Here is a 15788-nt window from a genome sequence, read left to right on the forward strand (position 1 = left end):
CCAGCTCAAATTTCCTGCCAAACAGGTACTGGTGCATTTTCTTTACCGCATATACACCTGCGAGCGCCTCCTTTTCTACCATCCCGTAGCCCCTTTCTGCCTGGGACAGACTTCTGGAGGCATAAGCTACCGGCTGTAACTGACCCTTTGCATTGACATGCTGCAACACACACCCAACACCATAGGACGACGCATCGCACATTAACACAAATGTCTTACATGGGTCATATAGCGTTAACAGATTGTTGGAACATAACAAACTGCGTGCTCTATTAAAAGCCCTTTCCTGGCTGTCCCCCCAAACCCATTCGCGACCTTTGCGTAGGAGCACATGTGGCGGCTCGAGCAGCGTGCTCACTGGGAAGAAAGTTACCAAAATACTTCAGGAGCCCCAGGAATGAACACAGCTCCGTCGTGTTACGGGGTCTGGGTGCTCTCTGGATCGCTTCAGTCTTGGACGCAGTAGGGCTGATCCCGTCTGCTGCTACCCTCATCCCCAGGAATTCTACCTCTGGAGCTAGGAAGACGCACTTCACCTTTTTCAGTCGCAGCCCTACCCGGTCCAGTCTGCGTAGCACCTCCTCCAGGTTGTGGAGGTGTTCTTCAGTATCGTAACCTGTGATGAGGATGTCGTCCTGAAAAACCATCGTCCCTGGAATCGACTTGAGGCGGCTTTCCATATTTCGTTGGAAGATCACGGCGGCCGAGCAAATCCCGAACGGACATCTGTTGTACTCAAACAACCCCTTGTGTGTCGTGATGGTGGTCAGCTTCTTCGACTCACTCGCCAGCTCCTGGGTCATGTAAGCTGAGGTCAGATCCAATTTTGAAAATAGTTTGCCACCAGATAGTGTCGCAATGAGATCCTCCGCTCTTGGTAGCGGGTACTGGTCTTGGAGTGACAACCGATTGATGATGGCCTTGTAATCGCCACATATCCTGACCGACCCATCCACCTTGAGCACCGGCACAATCGGGCTCGCCCAGTCACTGAATTCGACTGGCGAGATGATGCCTTCCCTCAGCAGGCGGTCCAATTCGCCTTCTATCTTTTGCCGCATCACGTACGGCACTGTTCTGGCCTTGTGGTGTACTGGCCTTGCGTCCGGGTTTATGTGAATCACTACCTTGGCCCCCATGAAAGTGCCAATGCTGGGTTGAAATAATGAGTCAAATTTGTCCAGGATCTGTGAGCATGATATTCGCTCCACGGAGGAAATTGCATCGACATCGCCCCATTTCCAGTTCATGACAGCAAGCCAACTCCTTCCCAGTAATGCGGGACCATCCCCTGTGACAATCCAGAGTGGCAGTCTGTTCCCCGAATCTTTGTGGGTCACGACTACCGTGGCGCTGCCTAGCACCGGAATGATCTGCTTTGTGTAAGTCCGTAGCTGTGCGTCAATCGGCGATAATTTTGGCCTCCTGGCCTTGGACGCCCACAAGTTTTCGAACTGTTTGATACCCTTCAGGGACTGGCCCCCGTGTCTAGCTCCATTGATACTGGGATGCCATTGAGGAGCACTTTCATCATTATCGGTGGCGTCCTGGTGTATGAACTGTATACATGCTCCACATGAACTCGCTGAATTTCAGCTTCTAGCGATTTCCCCCAGCGTTCATTTCTGCAATTTCTGCAGATATTTTGCTCACCTCTGAAAACTCCGGCTGTGTGTGTGCCTCCACGCCTCCAGCATGAGCTGCTGTTTGAAACAAAAGGTCCCTTGCCAGTCGATCATCCCTGACTGCCCCTGTTATTGCCCTTGAGTGCGCCATTAACAGGTGTTGATGGCCCCATTACTGGCCGCATTGTCCCTTGCAATGGCGTGAATCGCCGTTCAGCTTGCCATTGTCTCTGTCGAACTCCCCCTCTGGGTTCGACTACATGTTGGGGCATGCCCGATTGCCCTTGTCTGCCTGGAGAACTGTGTGCTGCTTTAACAATGTTGAATCTCTGTCCCAACCATTCCTTAACACAGTACCTCTCGTATGTTCTGCTGGTGGCCATGCTTGCGTTGTTTAAATCCCAGTTTCTTGTCGCCATTGATACGTCCTTACTATACAGTATAAATGCACACGAGGCCCATGCTTGAGAGGTCAGTCTGTGACCTGTCCTTTATTTCATCGCGCTCAAGTGATGGAAGTGGGTGGAGCTTCCCCTTTTATATCTGAAGGTCTAGGTTAGGAGTGTCTCCCACAAGTTCACCACCTAGTGGTCAGTGTTCTCACAGTGTACAACTTGGGTCAGATTATACATGGGTTACAATGCTGGTTGAATACATGACAGCCACACTGCTGACCGCAGTAAGAAGAAGCCTATGAACAAATGCCAGGCAATTTCTTACTCGGAGCAAGGGGGAGAAAAACTCAAGATGAAAAATCAGCACAACTCACACCCCTGGAGCTCCTGACAGCTGGCTATTGGGGGACAAGAGCACGATTCCAGACTGACATCAAACCAGGTAATTTACCAACAAAATCTAGAACATTAAGGGGCAGAAATTGCACACCACCTGAAACTTGAAGAGTCCTGACTGCCCCAATGCACGGGGGCAGCCAAACCGGAGAAATTTAGCACTTTGTGCTTTTTTTTTGGAGTGGGGTGGAAGTGGTCTCATCATTGGGGCGGAAGTGGGGGCAGGGTGGATTAGCCGACGCTGTCAGTCATCAGTGCCGCGTTGATGACAAGCACTGACATGTCACAACGTCCCTGCCCATCAGTTAAGAACTCTGCAGTCACTTTAGTGGCAAACACTGGGCCAGCAAGGAGGGTTTCGGCTGGGCCAGCAGCCGGACACCCTTGAAGGTGTGCCAGGCTGCCTGTTGGCAGCCCGGCCGAACCCGCGGCCATAATTTCCGGCCCGACCTGGCAGTCGGTTGACAAAAAAACACATGGAGTCGCCGGCAGCGTCACCTCCCCTTTAAGGGCGGCCGCAAAAGCTGTTGGGGGCACCGACCAGCTGGGCTGCTCCCACGGGGCAATTCCAGGAAAGTGGCAATTTCCCACGGGGCAATTTCTGCAAGGGGTTGCCGCCGGTCAGTAAGGGGTCGGCGCATGCACGCTGCAGTGAGAAAACAGGGGGAATGGACCTCGACAATGCTCCAAACCTGAGGAAGGGCAATTTTTAAAAATGGCGGCCCCTTTTCACAGAGACTCAGCTGCCATTCCGCACCGACTCACGGCCATCGCTTTCAGGCACGCACGGACCTTATAGCAAGGGGCAGTTTCGGCGCCTAAGTATAAAGTGCAACAAATCTTAATATGCAAGCCATGAGGTCCACACAATATTTGCGGGTACTAGTAGAATGATCATTGAAACCATCTGTGCTATAACACTAAAGAAGATCTAGTTTGCAATTTTGGTCTCTTTACCTAAGGAAGGATATACCTGTCATAGAGGGAATGCAACAAAGGTTCACCAGATTGATTCCTGGGACAAGAGGGCTGTCCAATGAGAGGAGATCGAGTAGAATGGGCCTATACTCTCTGAAGAACGAGAAAAATAAGAGGTGATCTAATTGAAACATAAAATTCTTAATGGGCTTGACAAGGTAAATGCTGAGAGGATGAACCTAAGAACATAAGAACATACGAATTAGGAACAGGAGTAGGCCATCTAGCCCCTCAATCCTGCTCCACCATTCAATAAGATCATGGCTGATCTGGCCGTGGACTCAACTCCACTTACCCGCCCACTCCCCGTAAATCTTAATTCCCTTATTGGTTAAAAATCTATCTATCTGTGACGTGAATACATTCAATGAGCTAGCCTCAACTGCTTCCTTGGGCAGAGAATTCCACAGATTCACAACCCTCTGGGAGAAGAAATTCCTTCTCAACTCGGTTTTAAATTGGCTCCCCCGTATTTTGAGGCTGTGCCCCCTAGTTCTAGCCTTCCCTACCAGAGGAAACAACCTCTCTGCCTCTATCTTGTCTATCACTTTCATGATTTTAAATGTTTCTATAAGATCACCCCTCATCCTTCTGAACTCCAACGAGTAAAGACCCAGTCTACTCAATCTATCATCATAAGGTAACCCCCTCATCTCCGGAATCAGCCTAGTGAATTGTCTCTGTACCCCTCCAAAGCCAGTATATCCTTCCTTAAGTAAGGTGACCAAAACTGCGCACAGTACGCCAGGTGCGGCCTTACCAATACCCTATACAGTTGCAGCAGGACCTCCCTGCTTTTGTACTCCATCCCTCTCGCAATGAAGGCCAACATTCCATTCGCCTTCCTGATTACCTGCTGCATCTGCAAACTAACTTTTTGGGATTCATGCACAAAGACCCCCAAGGTCCCTCTGCACCTCAGCATGTTGTAATTTCTCCCCATTCAAATAATATTCCCTTTTACTGTTTTTTTTCCCCCAAGGTGGATGACCTCACACTTTCCGACATTGTATTCCATCTGCCAAACCTTAGCCCATTCGCTTAACCTATCCAAATCTCTTTGCAGCCTCTCTGTGTCCTCTACACAACCCGCTTTCCCACTAATCTTTGTGTCATCTGCAAATTTTGTTGCACTACACTCTGTCCCCTCTTCCAGGTCATCTATGTATATTGTAAACAGTTGTGGTCCCAGCACCGATCCCTGTGGCACACCACTAACCACCGATTTCCAACCTGAAAAGGACCCATTTATCCCGACTCTCTGCTTTCTGTTAGCCAGCCAATTCTCTATCCATGCTAATACATTTCCTCTGACTCCACGTACCTCTATCTTCTGCAGTAACCTTTTGTGTGGCACCTTATCGAATGCCTTTTGGAAATCTAAATACACCACATCCATCGGTACACCTCTATCTACCATGCTCGTTATATCCTCAAAGAATTCCAGTAAATTAGTTAAACATGATTTCCCCTTCATGAATCCATGCTGCGTCTGCTTGATTGCACTATTCCTATCTAGATGTCCCACTATTTCTTCCTTAATGATAGTTTCAAGCATTTTCCCCACTACAGATGTTAAACTAACCGGCCTATAGTTACCTGCCTTTTGTCTGCCCCCTTTTTTAAACAGAGGCGTTACATTAGCTGCTTTCCAATCTGCTGGTACCTCCCCAGAGTCCAGAGAATTTTGGTCGATTATAACGAATGCATCTGCTATAACTTCCGCCATCTCTTTTAATACCCTGGGATGCATTTCATCAGGACCAGGGGACTTGTCTACCTTGAGTCCCATTAGCCTGTCCAGCACTACCCTCCTAGTGATAGTGATTGTCTCAAGGTCCTCCCTTCCCACATTCCCGTGACGAGCAATTTTTGGCATGGTTTTTGTGTCTTCCACTGTGAAGACCGAAGCAAAATAATTGTTGAAGGTCTCAGCCATTTCCACATTTCCCATTATTAAATCCCCCTTCTCATCTTCTAAGGGACCAACATTTACTTTAGTCACTCTTTTCCGTTTTATATATCTGTAAAAGCTTTTACTATCTGTTTTTATGTTTTGCGCAAGTTTACCTTCGAAATCTATCTTTCCTTTCTTTATTGCTTTTATAGTCATTCTTTGCTGTTGTTTAAAATTTTCCCAATCCTCTAGGTTCCCACTAACCTTGGCCACCTTATACGCATTGGTCTTTGATTTGATACTCTCCTTTATTTCCTTGGTTATCCATGGCTGGTTATCCCTTCTCTTACCACCCTTCTTTTTCACTGGAACATATTTTTGTTGCGCACTATGAAAGAGTTGCGCACTATGTTTCCCCTGGCTGGAGAAACTAGAACGAGGGATCACATTCTCAAAATAAGGGGTCGGCCATTTAGGTCTGAGATGAGAAGAAATTTTGTAACTCCGAGGGTTGTGAATCTTTGCAATTCTCTACCTCAGAGGGCTGTGGATGCTCAGTCAATGAGTATATTCAAAACTGAGATCAATAGATTTTTAGGTCCTAAGGGGAATCAAGAGATATGGAGATTGGGTGGGAAAGTGTTGAGGTCGAAGATCAGCCATGATCTTATTGAATGGCAGTGCAGGCTCGATGGACCATATAGCCTACTCTTACTCCCATTTGTTATGTTCTTATCTTCTTAAGGATACAACATAATTTCCATGGAGTAACAGTATGCGTTTACAGAACACTAGTTTGCACATTTGGAGCACTGTGCACAGTTCTGTTCATCATACTATAATGGGATTTCTTGGCTTTACAGAGGATACCAACTAAACTTATACCAGGGATTGAACATCTGAGCTGCAGGGAGACATAATGAAAGCTGGGAATGTTCACACTAGAAATGAAAGCTTAAGATAGTAAGGTGAATAGATAAATTGATGTCTAATAAATTATTTGATATAACCACAAACTCTATAACCAAAGGCATAGACTCAAGATCAGAAGAGGAAAATTGAACAGATAGTTTAGATTTAACTAGTTCATGCAGAAACTGGTAAATCTATCCAGAGACACAGCGGAGGCATTTAATGTCAACAAATTCAAGAGAAAGTTGGATAATATTTTGCAATAGATGTGATTGAGGGCCATCAGAGGCAGAATATGGTATTTTTGAACTATGGAAGCAACCTAAAGCTGAAATTTATTTTCCAATCTGTATTTAATAATGGGAAACAAGAAATTGGCAGAGATTTTGAACAAATATTTTGTATCTGTCTTCACGATCAAAGACACTAAAAGCATCCCAATAATAGTAAAAATCAGGGGGCAAAAAGGGAGGGAGGAAATTAAAACAATTATCATCAAGAGAGAAAAAGTACTCGGCAAACTAATGGGACTAAAGACGGACAAGTCCCCTGGACCTGATGGCCTGCATCTTGGGGTCTTAAAAGAAGTGGCTGCAGAGATAGTGGATGCATTGGTTGTAATCTTCCAAAATTTTCTAGATTCTGGAAAGGTCCCAGTGGATTGGAAAACTGCAAATGTAACGCCCCTATTCAAGTCAGGAGGGAGACAGAAAGTAGGAAACAATAGGCCAGTTAGCCTAACATCGGTCATTGGGAAAATGCTGGAATCCATTATTAAGCAGGACATTTAGAAAATCATAATACAATGAAGCAGAGTCAAGATGGTTTTATGAAAGGGAAATAGTGTTGGACAAATTTATTAGAGTTCTTTGAAGATGTAATGAGCAGGGTGGATAAAGGGGAACCAGTAGCTGTGGGGGAGGAAATTGCCCTTTCTATAAGAGCTGTGACCGCCTCAGAGACAGCCACGGGTCGGTAAGGACTCTCCGGTCGGTCGGCCTGGAGGGGCTGTCATTTTGAAAATTGACCTCCTTTATTTTTGGAGTGGTGTATGGGACCGTCTTGGCTGTCTTCCCGCCCCAGCGGCGACTCCCTTTCCGCCCTGCGTGGGAAATTGCTCCATGGGAGTGGATCGGCTGCCGGTCGGTGCCACCGACGGCTTTCACCGGCGGGAAGCTTCTTGTGGCTGGGCGGCATGTCCATCCATAAAGAGAAGGTGCACTGCCGCGACCACCATTTTATTTTCATCGTCAGCCGACTGCCAGGTTGACGCGACAATGGGGGTCACAGGTTCGGCCGGGCCTCCAACAGGAAGCCCGGCACCCCCTCTTTGGTACCAGGCGGCTGGTCCGGCCGAATCCCTCCCTGGTGGCCCGGTGTTTGCCATTAAAGTGGCTGCAGAGTTCGCAGTGGCCTTCCCCTTTAACTGAAAGGGAGGGACGTTGTGATGCGTCAGCGCAACGCAGCACACGTCCGCGTCACACTGATGTCATCAGCAACGAGCGACGGTCATTCCGACCCGCCTGCACTTCCACCCCGCTGACGACCCCACATCTGCCCCACTTCAAAATAAAAACCAATGAGCTGAATTTTCTCCAGTTTGTCTGCCCCATGCATTGGAGCAGACAGAACACTTTTTAAAAAAAAACAGAAGGTGTGCCTCGCAGTGCATTTAGATTTCCAAAAGGTATTTGATAAGTTGCCACATAAAAGTTAAAAGGTTACTACACAAGATATTGGGGGTTGGGGGTAATATATTAGCATGGATAGAGGATTGGCTAACTAACAGAAACAGAGAGTCGGGATAAATGGGTTATTTTCAGGTTGGCAACTGTAACTAGTGGGGTGCCACAGGGATCAGTGCTGGGGCCTCAACTATTTACAATCTATATTAATGTCTTGGATGAAGGGACTGAGTGTATTGCAGCCAAATTTGCTGATGATACAAAGATTGGTGGGAAAGCAAGTTGTGAGGAGGACAAGTTGAGAGTTGGGGTAGTCAAGTCTAGAGGTAACAAAGGCATGAATGAGGGTTTCAGCAGCAGAAGAGCTGAGGCAGGGGTGGAGGCGGGCAATGTTACGGAGGTGGAAAAAGGCGATTTTAGTTATGCCACGGTTATGTGGCTGGAAACTCATTTCAGGGTCAAATATGACACCTAGGTTGCAAACAGTCTTGTTAACCCTCAGATTGATGCTTGGGAGAGGGATGCAGTCAGTGGTTAGTGATCACAATTTGTGGTGGGGACCAAAGATAATGCCTTCAGTCTACCCAATATTTAATTGGAGAAAATTTATGCTCATCCAGTACTGGATGTAGGACAAGCAATCTGACAACTTAGATACCAAGCAGGGGTCGAGAGAAGTGGTGGAGAGGTAGATCTGGGTGTCATCAGCGTACATGTGGAAACTAACTCCGTGTTTTCAGATGATATCGCCAAGAGGCAGCATATAGATGAGAAATAGGAGGGGGCCAAGGACAGATGCTTGGGGGACACCAGAGGTAACGATGCAAGAGTGGGAAGAGAAGCCATTGCAAGTGATTCTCTGGCGATGATTAGATAGAGAAGAGTGGAAACAGGTGAGTGCAGTTCCACCTAGCTGGACGATGAGCAAGAGGCGTCGGAGGAGGATGGAGTGGTCAACTGTGTCAAAGGCTGCAGACAGGTCCAGAAGGATGATGAGGGATAATTTACCTTTTTCACACTCACAAAATATAAGTTAAGTAAGTGGGCAAAAATTTTGCAGATGGAGTATAATGTGAGAAAATGAGAGATTATCCACTTTGGTAGGAAGAATAGAAAAGCAAAATATTATTTAAATGGAGAGAGACTATAGAATGCTGTGGTACAGAGGGATCTGGGTGCCCTCGTACATGAAACACAAAAAGTTAGTATGCAGGTACAGCAAGTAATTAGGAAGGCAAATGGAATGTTGGCCTTTATTACAAGGGGGGTAGAGTATAAAAGTAGGGAAATCTTGCTACAGCTGTACAGGGCATTGGTGAGACCACACCTAGAGTACTGCGTACAGTTTTGGTCTCCTTATTTGAGGGGGGATACACTTGCATTGGCAGTTCAGAGAAGTTTCACTCGGTTGATTTCTGGGATGAAGGGGTTGTCTTATGAGGAAAGGTTGAGCACGTTTGGCCTGTACTCATTGGAGTTTAGAAGAATGAGAGGCGATCTTATTGAAACATCCAAGATTCTGAGGGGACTTGACAGGGTAGATGCTGAGAGGATCTAGGGGGCATAGTTTCAGAATAAGGTAGTCGCCCATTTAAGACGGAGATGAGGAAGAAATTTTTCTCTCGGAGGGTTGTGAATCTTTTGAATTCTTTACCCCAGAGGGCTGTGTAGGCTGAGTCATTGAATGTATTCAAGGCTGAGATAGACAGATCCTTGAACTGTAGGGGAGTCAAGGATTATGGGGAACAGGCAGGAAAGTGTAGTTGAGGCCAAGATCAAATCAGTCATGATCGTATTGAATGGTGGAGCAGGCTCGAGGGGCCGCATGGCCTACTCCTGCTCCTATTTCTTATGTTCTTAAATACCTGTGATTCTGCTGGAGCACATATTACCAAATTGTGCAATCCCATCCTGTGATTTTCTGTATATTAGGTTACAATAGATGGAAAATCATTGGTTAGGATTGCAGAAGCAGAAGTTTTATCCAATATTCTTTTTATTCTTTCTAATTTCCTCCCCTTGTCTTCTGAAGAGACATTCGCAGCATGCAAGTATCTCTCCACGTGGCTATTTTTCATTTCTGAGCTTTGACAGTGAATGTTGGCAGGCTGCTTGATCCCGGAGGCCATCACAGTGAAGCCCAATCCCATTCTCACCCAATGTCTACATAGAAGACTTTTTAAGCAGGGGAACTGGATTGGGAGAGAGCACACTGGCAACATTTCCTTTTCCTAACCCAATGGTACTGAGAGCAATTGTAGCTTGTTCCTGTTGCACCAGTTGAGGTCAGTTAACTTTGTACAGACGGTTAAATCTGGGGTCTTCCTGGTTTGTTTGAGTCACCACCACACCAGGCAGTAGAGTTACCCACTGTGCCAGGTCTGCCTGAGCCAATCAGTACCCAGCTTGTTATGTGTCAAGTCCCCCTAGCCCACGCAGCACAGGTCTTTGAGCCATTTGTCAATCCACTTTTTCTACTATTCATCAAATTCTCAGTGACCATCTTGAATAGAAATATCAGACACAGATGCAAAGGAATATACTTAAATACATTTACATATACACACACATTCACTGGTACATACAGGGAAGCAGGCAGACACCACATATGCACTCATTTACACAGTCAATTGCGGCTACCTTCATTCTCCAACACATTCGTCCCAACAGCTCACTTGTCTCCAGTTATAAATGTTGCCTCACCTGTGACATGTCTTCAGATGCAGCCCCTCCAGCTATCGATGTGAGGTTGCAGTTTGTCATTTTTCAAGAGTGTTTCTTTTAAATGTAAGAATGTTTCTGCCTGTGTGAGCACCACACCTAGAGCTAATAATCTGTTATAATACATTACATCAGAGAGTCTAGGAGCACTAAGGGGCAAACAAGCTCCCGTCATTTCCCACAACACTTGTCTTGCTTTTTTTCAAGCAGTTTGTCAGTTCTTGCAATAATGATTAAATCACTGAAGTTTTTAATTTCCACATATTTGAGCTATCTACATCATCTCTGTTTCTATCTCAAAGTGTTAGTTGCTGCAATTTTTGAATACCTGTGTGACATTCCTGTTTATTCAACAATGTATGATTATCCACTGTAACAAAGATGAGAGGAAAAGCAATGTGTGAAAAGGACACAAAAAACCTGCAAAAAGACATAGACTGGCTAAGTGAGTGGGCAAAAATTTGGCAGATGGCATATAATGTGGGAAAGTGTGAGGTTATGCACAGTGGCAGAGAAAAAAAAATCGAAGAGCAAGTTATTATTTAAATGGAGAAAAATTGCAAAGTACAATGGGACCTGGGGGTCTTAGTGCATGAAACACAAAAGGTTAGTATGCAGGTACAGCAAGTGATCAGGAAGGCCAATGGAATCTTAGTCTTTATTGCAAAAGGGGGTGGAGTATAAAAGCAGGGAAGTTGCTACAGTTATACAGGGTATTTGGTGAGGCCACACCTGGAATAATGCGTACAGTTTTGGTTTCCATATTTAAGAAAGGATATACTTGCTTTGAAGGCAGTTCAGAGAAGGTTCACTAGGTTGATTCCGGAGATAAGGGGGTTGACTTATGAGGAAAGGTTGAGAAGTTTGGGACTCTACTCATTGGAATTCAGAAGAATGAGATGTGATCTTATCGAAACATATAAGATTATGAGGGGGCTTGACATGGTGGATGCAGAGAGGATATTTCCACTGGTGGGGAAGAACTAGAACTAGGGGGCATAATCTTTAGAATAAGGGGCCACCCATTTAAAACTGAGATGAGGAGGAATTTCTTCTCGAGGGTTGTAAATATGTGGAATTCGCTGCCTCAGAGAGCTGTGGCAGCTGGGTCATTGAATAAATTTAAGACAGAAATAGACAGTTTCTTAAACGATAAGAGAATAAGGGGTTACGGGAATCGAGCGGGGAAGTGGACCCGAGTCCATGATCGGATCAGCTATGATCGTATTGAATGGCAGAGTAGGCTCGAGGAGCTGTATGGCCTACTCCTGCTCCTATTTCTTATGTTCTTATGTAAGTTCCTGTTTATTTAGCTAGTCAGCATTATCCACTACATAAGAGGACAAGTTCTGTTTATTCAGTAGGGTACGGTTATTTACTGTGTAACTGCGTAAGTTCCTGTTCATTCAGCAAGGTATGTGCTGTGTAACTATACGGATATTTATTCAGCAAAGTAAAAGTTATTCACTTTATTACTTACAAAGTTGTGTATTCAGCAATGCAAGGGTTACTCACTAGGTGACTGGACCGAGTTGCTGTTTATTCAGCAAGGTAAGGGTTATTCACTGTGATTGCTGTTTTCAATAAGTTTTAATTGAGAGTTACCAACAATTAATTGAAAAGTAGATGGAAAATTTCTGTTTTATGCTGCTTCTGGCAAGGCTCCAGTACCTCTTATTGCTGAGTTCCCAATCTCAGCTATGCAGTTCCGAGGAAAGACCGAGAGCAGGCTCTGCACTTCTCTAAGGGGAGGGGAGAAATCTAATATTGGAATCTCATTTCTGGATAGCTTCCAGCAGTCATTTTAGTCGATCATATGTCTGGAAGAGGTTACCTGTGTGCAGTCTCAGCATTGACAGAATGCTAGTCTTCAAATTTGAAATGTCAAAACAAAAACTGTCCCCTGCTGAAAAATTCTTGCTTTCTTCCTCGTGACATATTGGCTGTGTCTCTCTTGCTCTCCAAACATAGAAACATAGAAAATAGGTGCAGGAGTAGGCCATTCGGCCCTTCGAGCCTGCACCGCCATTCAATAAGATCATGGCTGATCATTCCTTCAGTACCCCTTTCCTGCTTTCTCTCCATACCCCTTGATCCCCTTGGCCGTAAGGGCCATATCTAACTCCCTCTTAAATATATCCAATGAACTGGCAAAGTGATTTTCTTTTCAGTTTTGACTAATTCACTTATTGATGGCCTGGCTAAAATCGCACAACTGCTGATTTGCAATGAAAGGGAATAATAATGAGAAGTATCCTGCTGCAGCTTTCAGATCAATCAATATTATTAATATTTTATGAAACAGAAAAACTGCTCAAACCCTCAATAATAATTAAACTGATTACATCAGCAGCTGTCTTGCTTCTAGAATCAATCCTGTATATATCAAGCATTCCCAGGTCTGGTATATCAGGAGTTAGATAGTGAGTAAAGCTCTCTCTATACTGTCCCATCAAGCAACCCCAACTTAGGTACAACATGGGTTAGATAAAGTTGTGTGCTAGCTTTGAGAATTATATTGTATCATGGCATAAATTATCTCCAACCCTCAATGGATAACTGGGAATGTAGAGGATCAGTCTGACCTGGAACAAAGGCTCCAACAAGACCATAACATTACCATATGTGTTTGTTTAAAGTTCTGATATTGTGATTCATACAAGGATAAGTACAGAGGCGATCAAACGCTGTGTGGGACATGATGGCCACTAAACTGCTTGGACCATTGAAATATTTTGCTAAGGAAAACAGCCAGTTAATCTTATATCCTATATATATGTTTAGAGAGATATACTGGAGCTTTAAAAATTTATCTTTGGGAATAGGAAGAAAGTTTCAGAACTTTCGCTCAGGAGATTAAATGGGATTGAGTATTATCATTATAGGCAGTCCCTCGGAGTCAAGGAAGACTTGCTTCCACTCTCAACAAGGTCCAATAGCAGAACCACAGTCTCTGTCACAAGTGGGGCAGATAATTGTTGAGGGAAGGGGTGGGTGGAACTGGTTTACCATATGCTCTTTCCGTTGCTCGATTTCTGCACGCTATCGGCGATGAGACTCGTGGTGCTCAGAGCCCTCCCGGATGCCCTTCCTCCACTTTATCAGGGAGGCTTTGAGGGTGTCCTTGTAACGTTTCCACTGCTCACCTTTGGCTCGTTTGCTGTGAATGAGTTCAGAGTCGAGCACTTGCTTTGGGAGTCTCGTGTCTGGCATGCGAACTATGTGGCCTGCACAGCGGAGCTGATCCAAGTGTGGTCAGTACTTCAATGCTGGGGATGTTGGCCTGGGCGAGGACGCTAATGTTGGTACATTTGTCCTCCCTAGGGATTTGTAGGATCTTGCGGATATGTATATATAGTCCATGAGAGCGTAAATTGTAAATTGTACATGGTATGTGGAAGTAGAAGATTTGTTAGGAGGAATCCCATCAAATGCAGAAGTAGTCTGTCACATGCCTTGGATTAGGATTCCATCACCTCAAACCATCCAACCAGTAACACCTTGGCAAGTAGCCCACTTAATAGTTCATTCAGCACAGAGTCCTCCACCAACTTGATCCTGCCACACAGCACTGCCCCCCAGTCATCAAGATCCACGGTGCAGCCCTGGACAACATTCCATATCTCAGGAGCCTATTATCAGCAAGGCAGATATTGACGACATGGTTCAACACCGCCTCCAGTGCGCCAGCGCAGCCTTTGGCTGCCTGAGGAAGAGTGTGTTCGAAGATCAGGCCCTCAAATCTGGCACCAAGCTTATGGTCTACAGGGCTGTAGTGATACCAGCCCTCCTGTATGGCTCAGAGACGTGGACCATATACAGTAGACACCTCAAATCGCTGAAGAAATACCACCAGCATTGTCTCCGCAGGATCCTGCAAATCCTCTGGGAGGACAGACGCACAAAGTTAGTGTCCTCGATCAGGCCAACATCCTCAGCATCGAAGCATTGACCACACTCGACCAGTTCCGTTGAGCGGGCCACATTGTTTGCATGCCGGACACAAGACTCCCAAAGCAAGCACTCTACTTTGAATTCCTACATGGCAAGCGAGCCCCAGGTGGGCAGAGGAAACGTTTCAAGGACACCCTCAAAGCCTCCTTGATAAAATACAACATCCCCACCGACACCTGGGAGTCCCTGGCCAAAGACCGCCCTAAGTGGAGGAAGAGCATCCGGGAGGGCACTGAGCATCTCAAGTCTCGTCGCCGAGAGCATGCAGAAAACAAGCAGAAGTGTGCGGCAAACCAGACTCCCCACCCACTCTTTCCTTCAAAGATTGTCTGTCCCACCTGTGACAGAGACTGTAATTCCCATATTGGACTGTTCAGTCACCTAAGAACTCACTTTTAGAGTGGAAGCAAGTCCACTTGCTTCGAGGGGCTGCCTATGATGATGAATTCAATACTCAAGCACAAACCACAAGAATGCTCTATAACAGCTGATATTCTATTCTATATCAGAAATGTGGCATTCTCTGCAGGAGTCATTTAGTAGTGGATTGAGTATAATTCAACATGTGGATAAATGCTATCGGATACAGAGCAGCAAGGCAAAATAATACTGGATCGTTGACTATGACAGTGTCCTGCGTTCCTACAAGATGGATACCTTTACTTTTGAGAAATCAGATGAAGGTCCCAGGAATTTTAGTGCAGAACAGATGTGTTCAGCAGTGATGTCTTCCACAGTCAAATACCCTGCTGTCACTCACTGTCGATATTGGCTACTTGGGTGAGGAACAAAGGCTGCTGTAAATTCCTGGAACCCTAGCAAGAGACAGCGCCTTCATGAGACTACGGGAATGCATGGCAACAGACCCATCCAGCGTATATTATATATAAATGAACATAAGTTTCACATATACAGACTAGATGCAAGAGAAAAATGGTCCTTTGAAGAAACTGAGGTTTGCTAAAGTACAGCAAGCAGAGTGCGAAGTCTGAAGTTTAGATCACAGCATGAATCTTACTTGAAAGCAAGGTATGAAATCAAGTCCAAAGACTTGAATTTATATAGCACCTTATCACATCAAACACATCTCAACACACTTCACTTAAAATGAATTTGTTTGAAATGTAGTAATTTATGTAGACAAACACAGCAAGGTGCCACATAGAGGAATTCAATGTATAACGAATTCATCTATTTTGGGTGGCGTTGGTGAAAGGAATACTAG

The sequence above is a fragment of the Pristiophorus japonicus genome, chromosome 6 (assembly GCF_044704955.1).
Source record: "Pristiophorus japonicus isolate sPriJap1 chromosome 6, sPriJap1.hap1, whole genome shotgun sequence".
Taxonomy (NCBI): Eukaryota; Metazoa; Chordata; class Chondrichthyes; family Pristiophoridae; genus Pristiophorus; species Pristiophorus japonicus.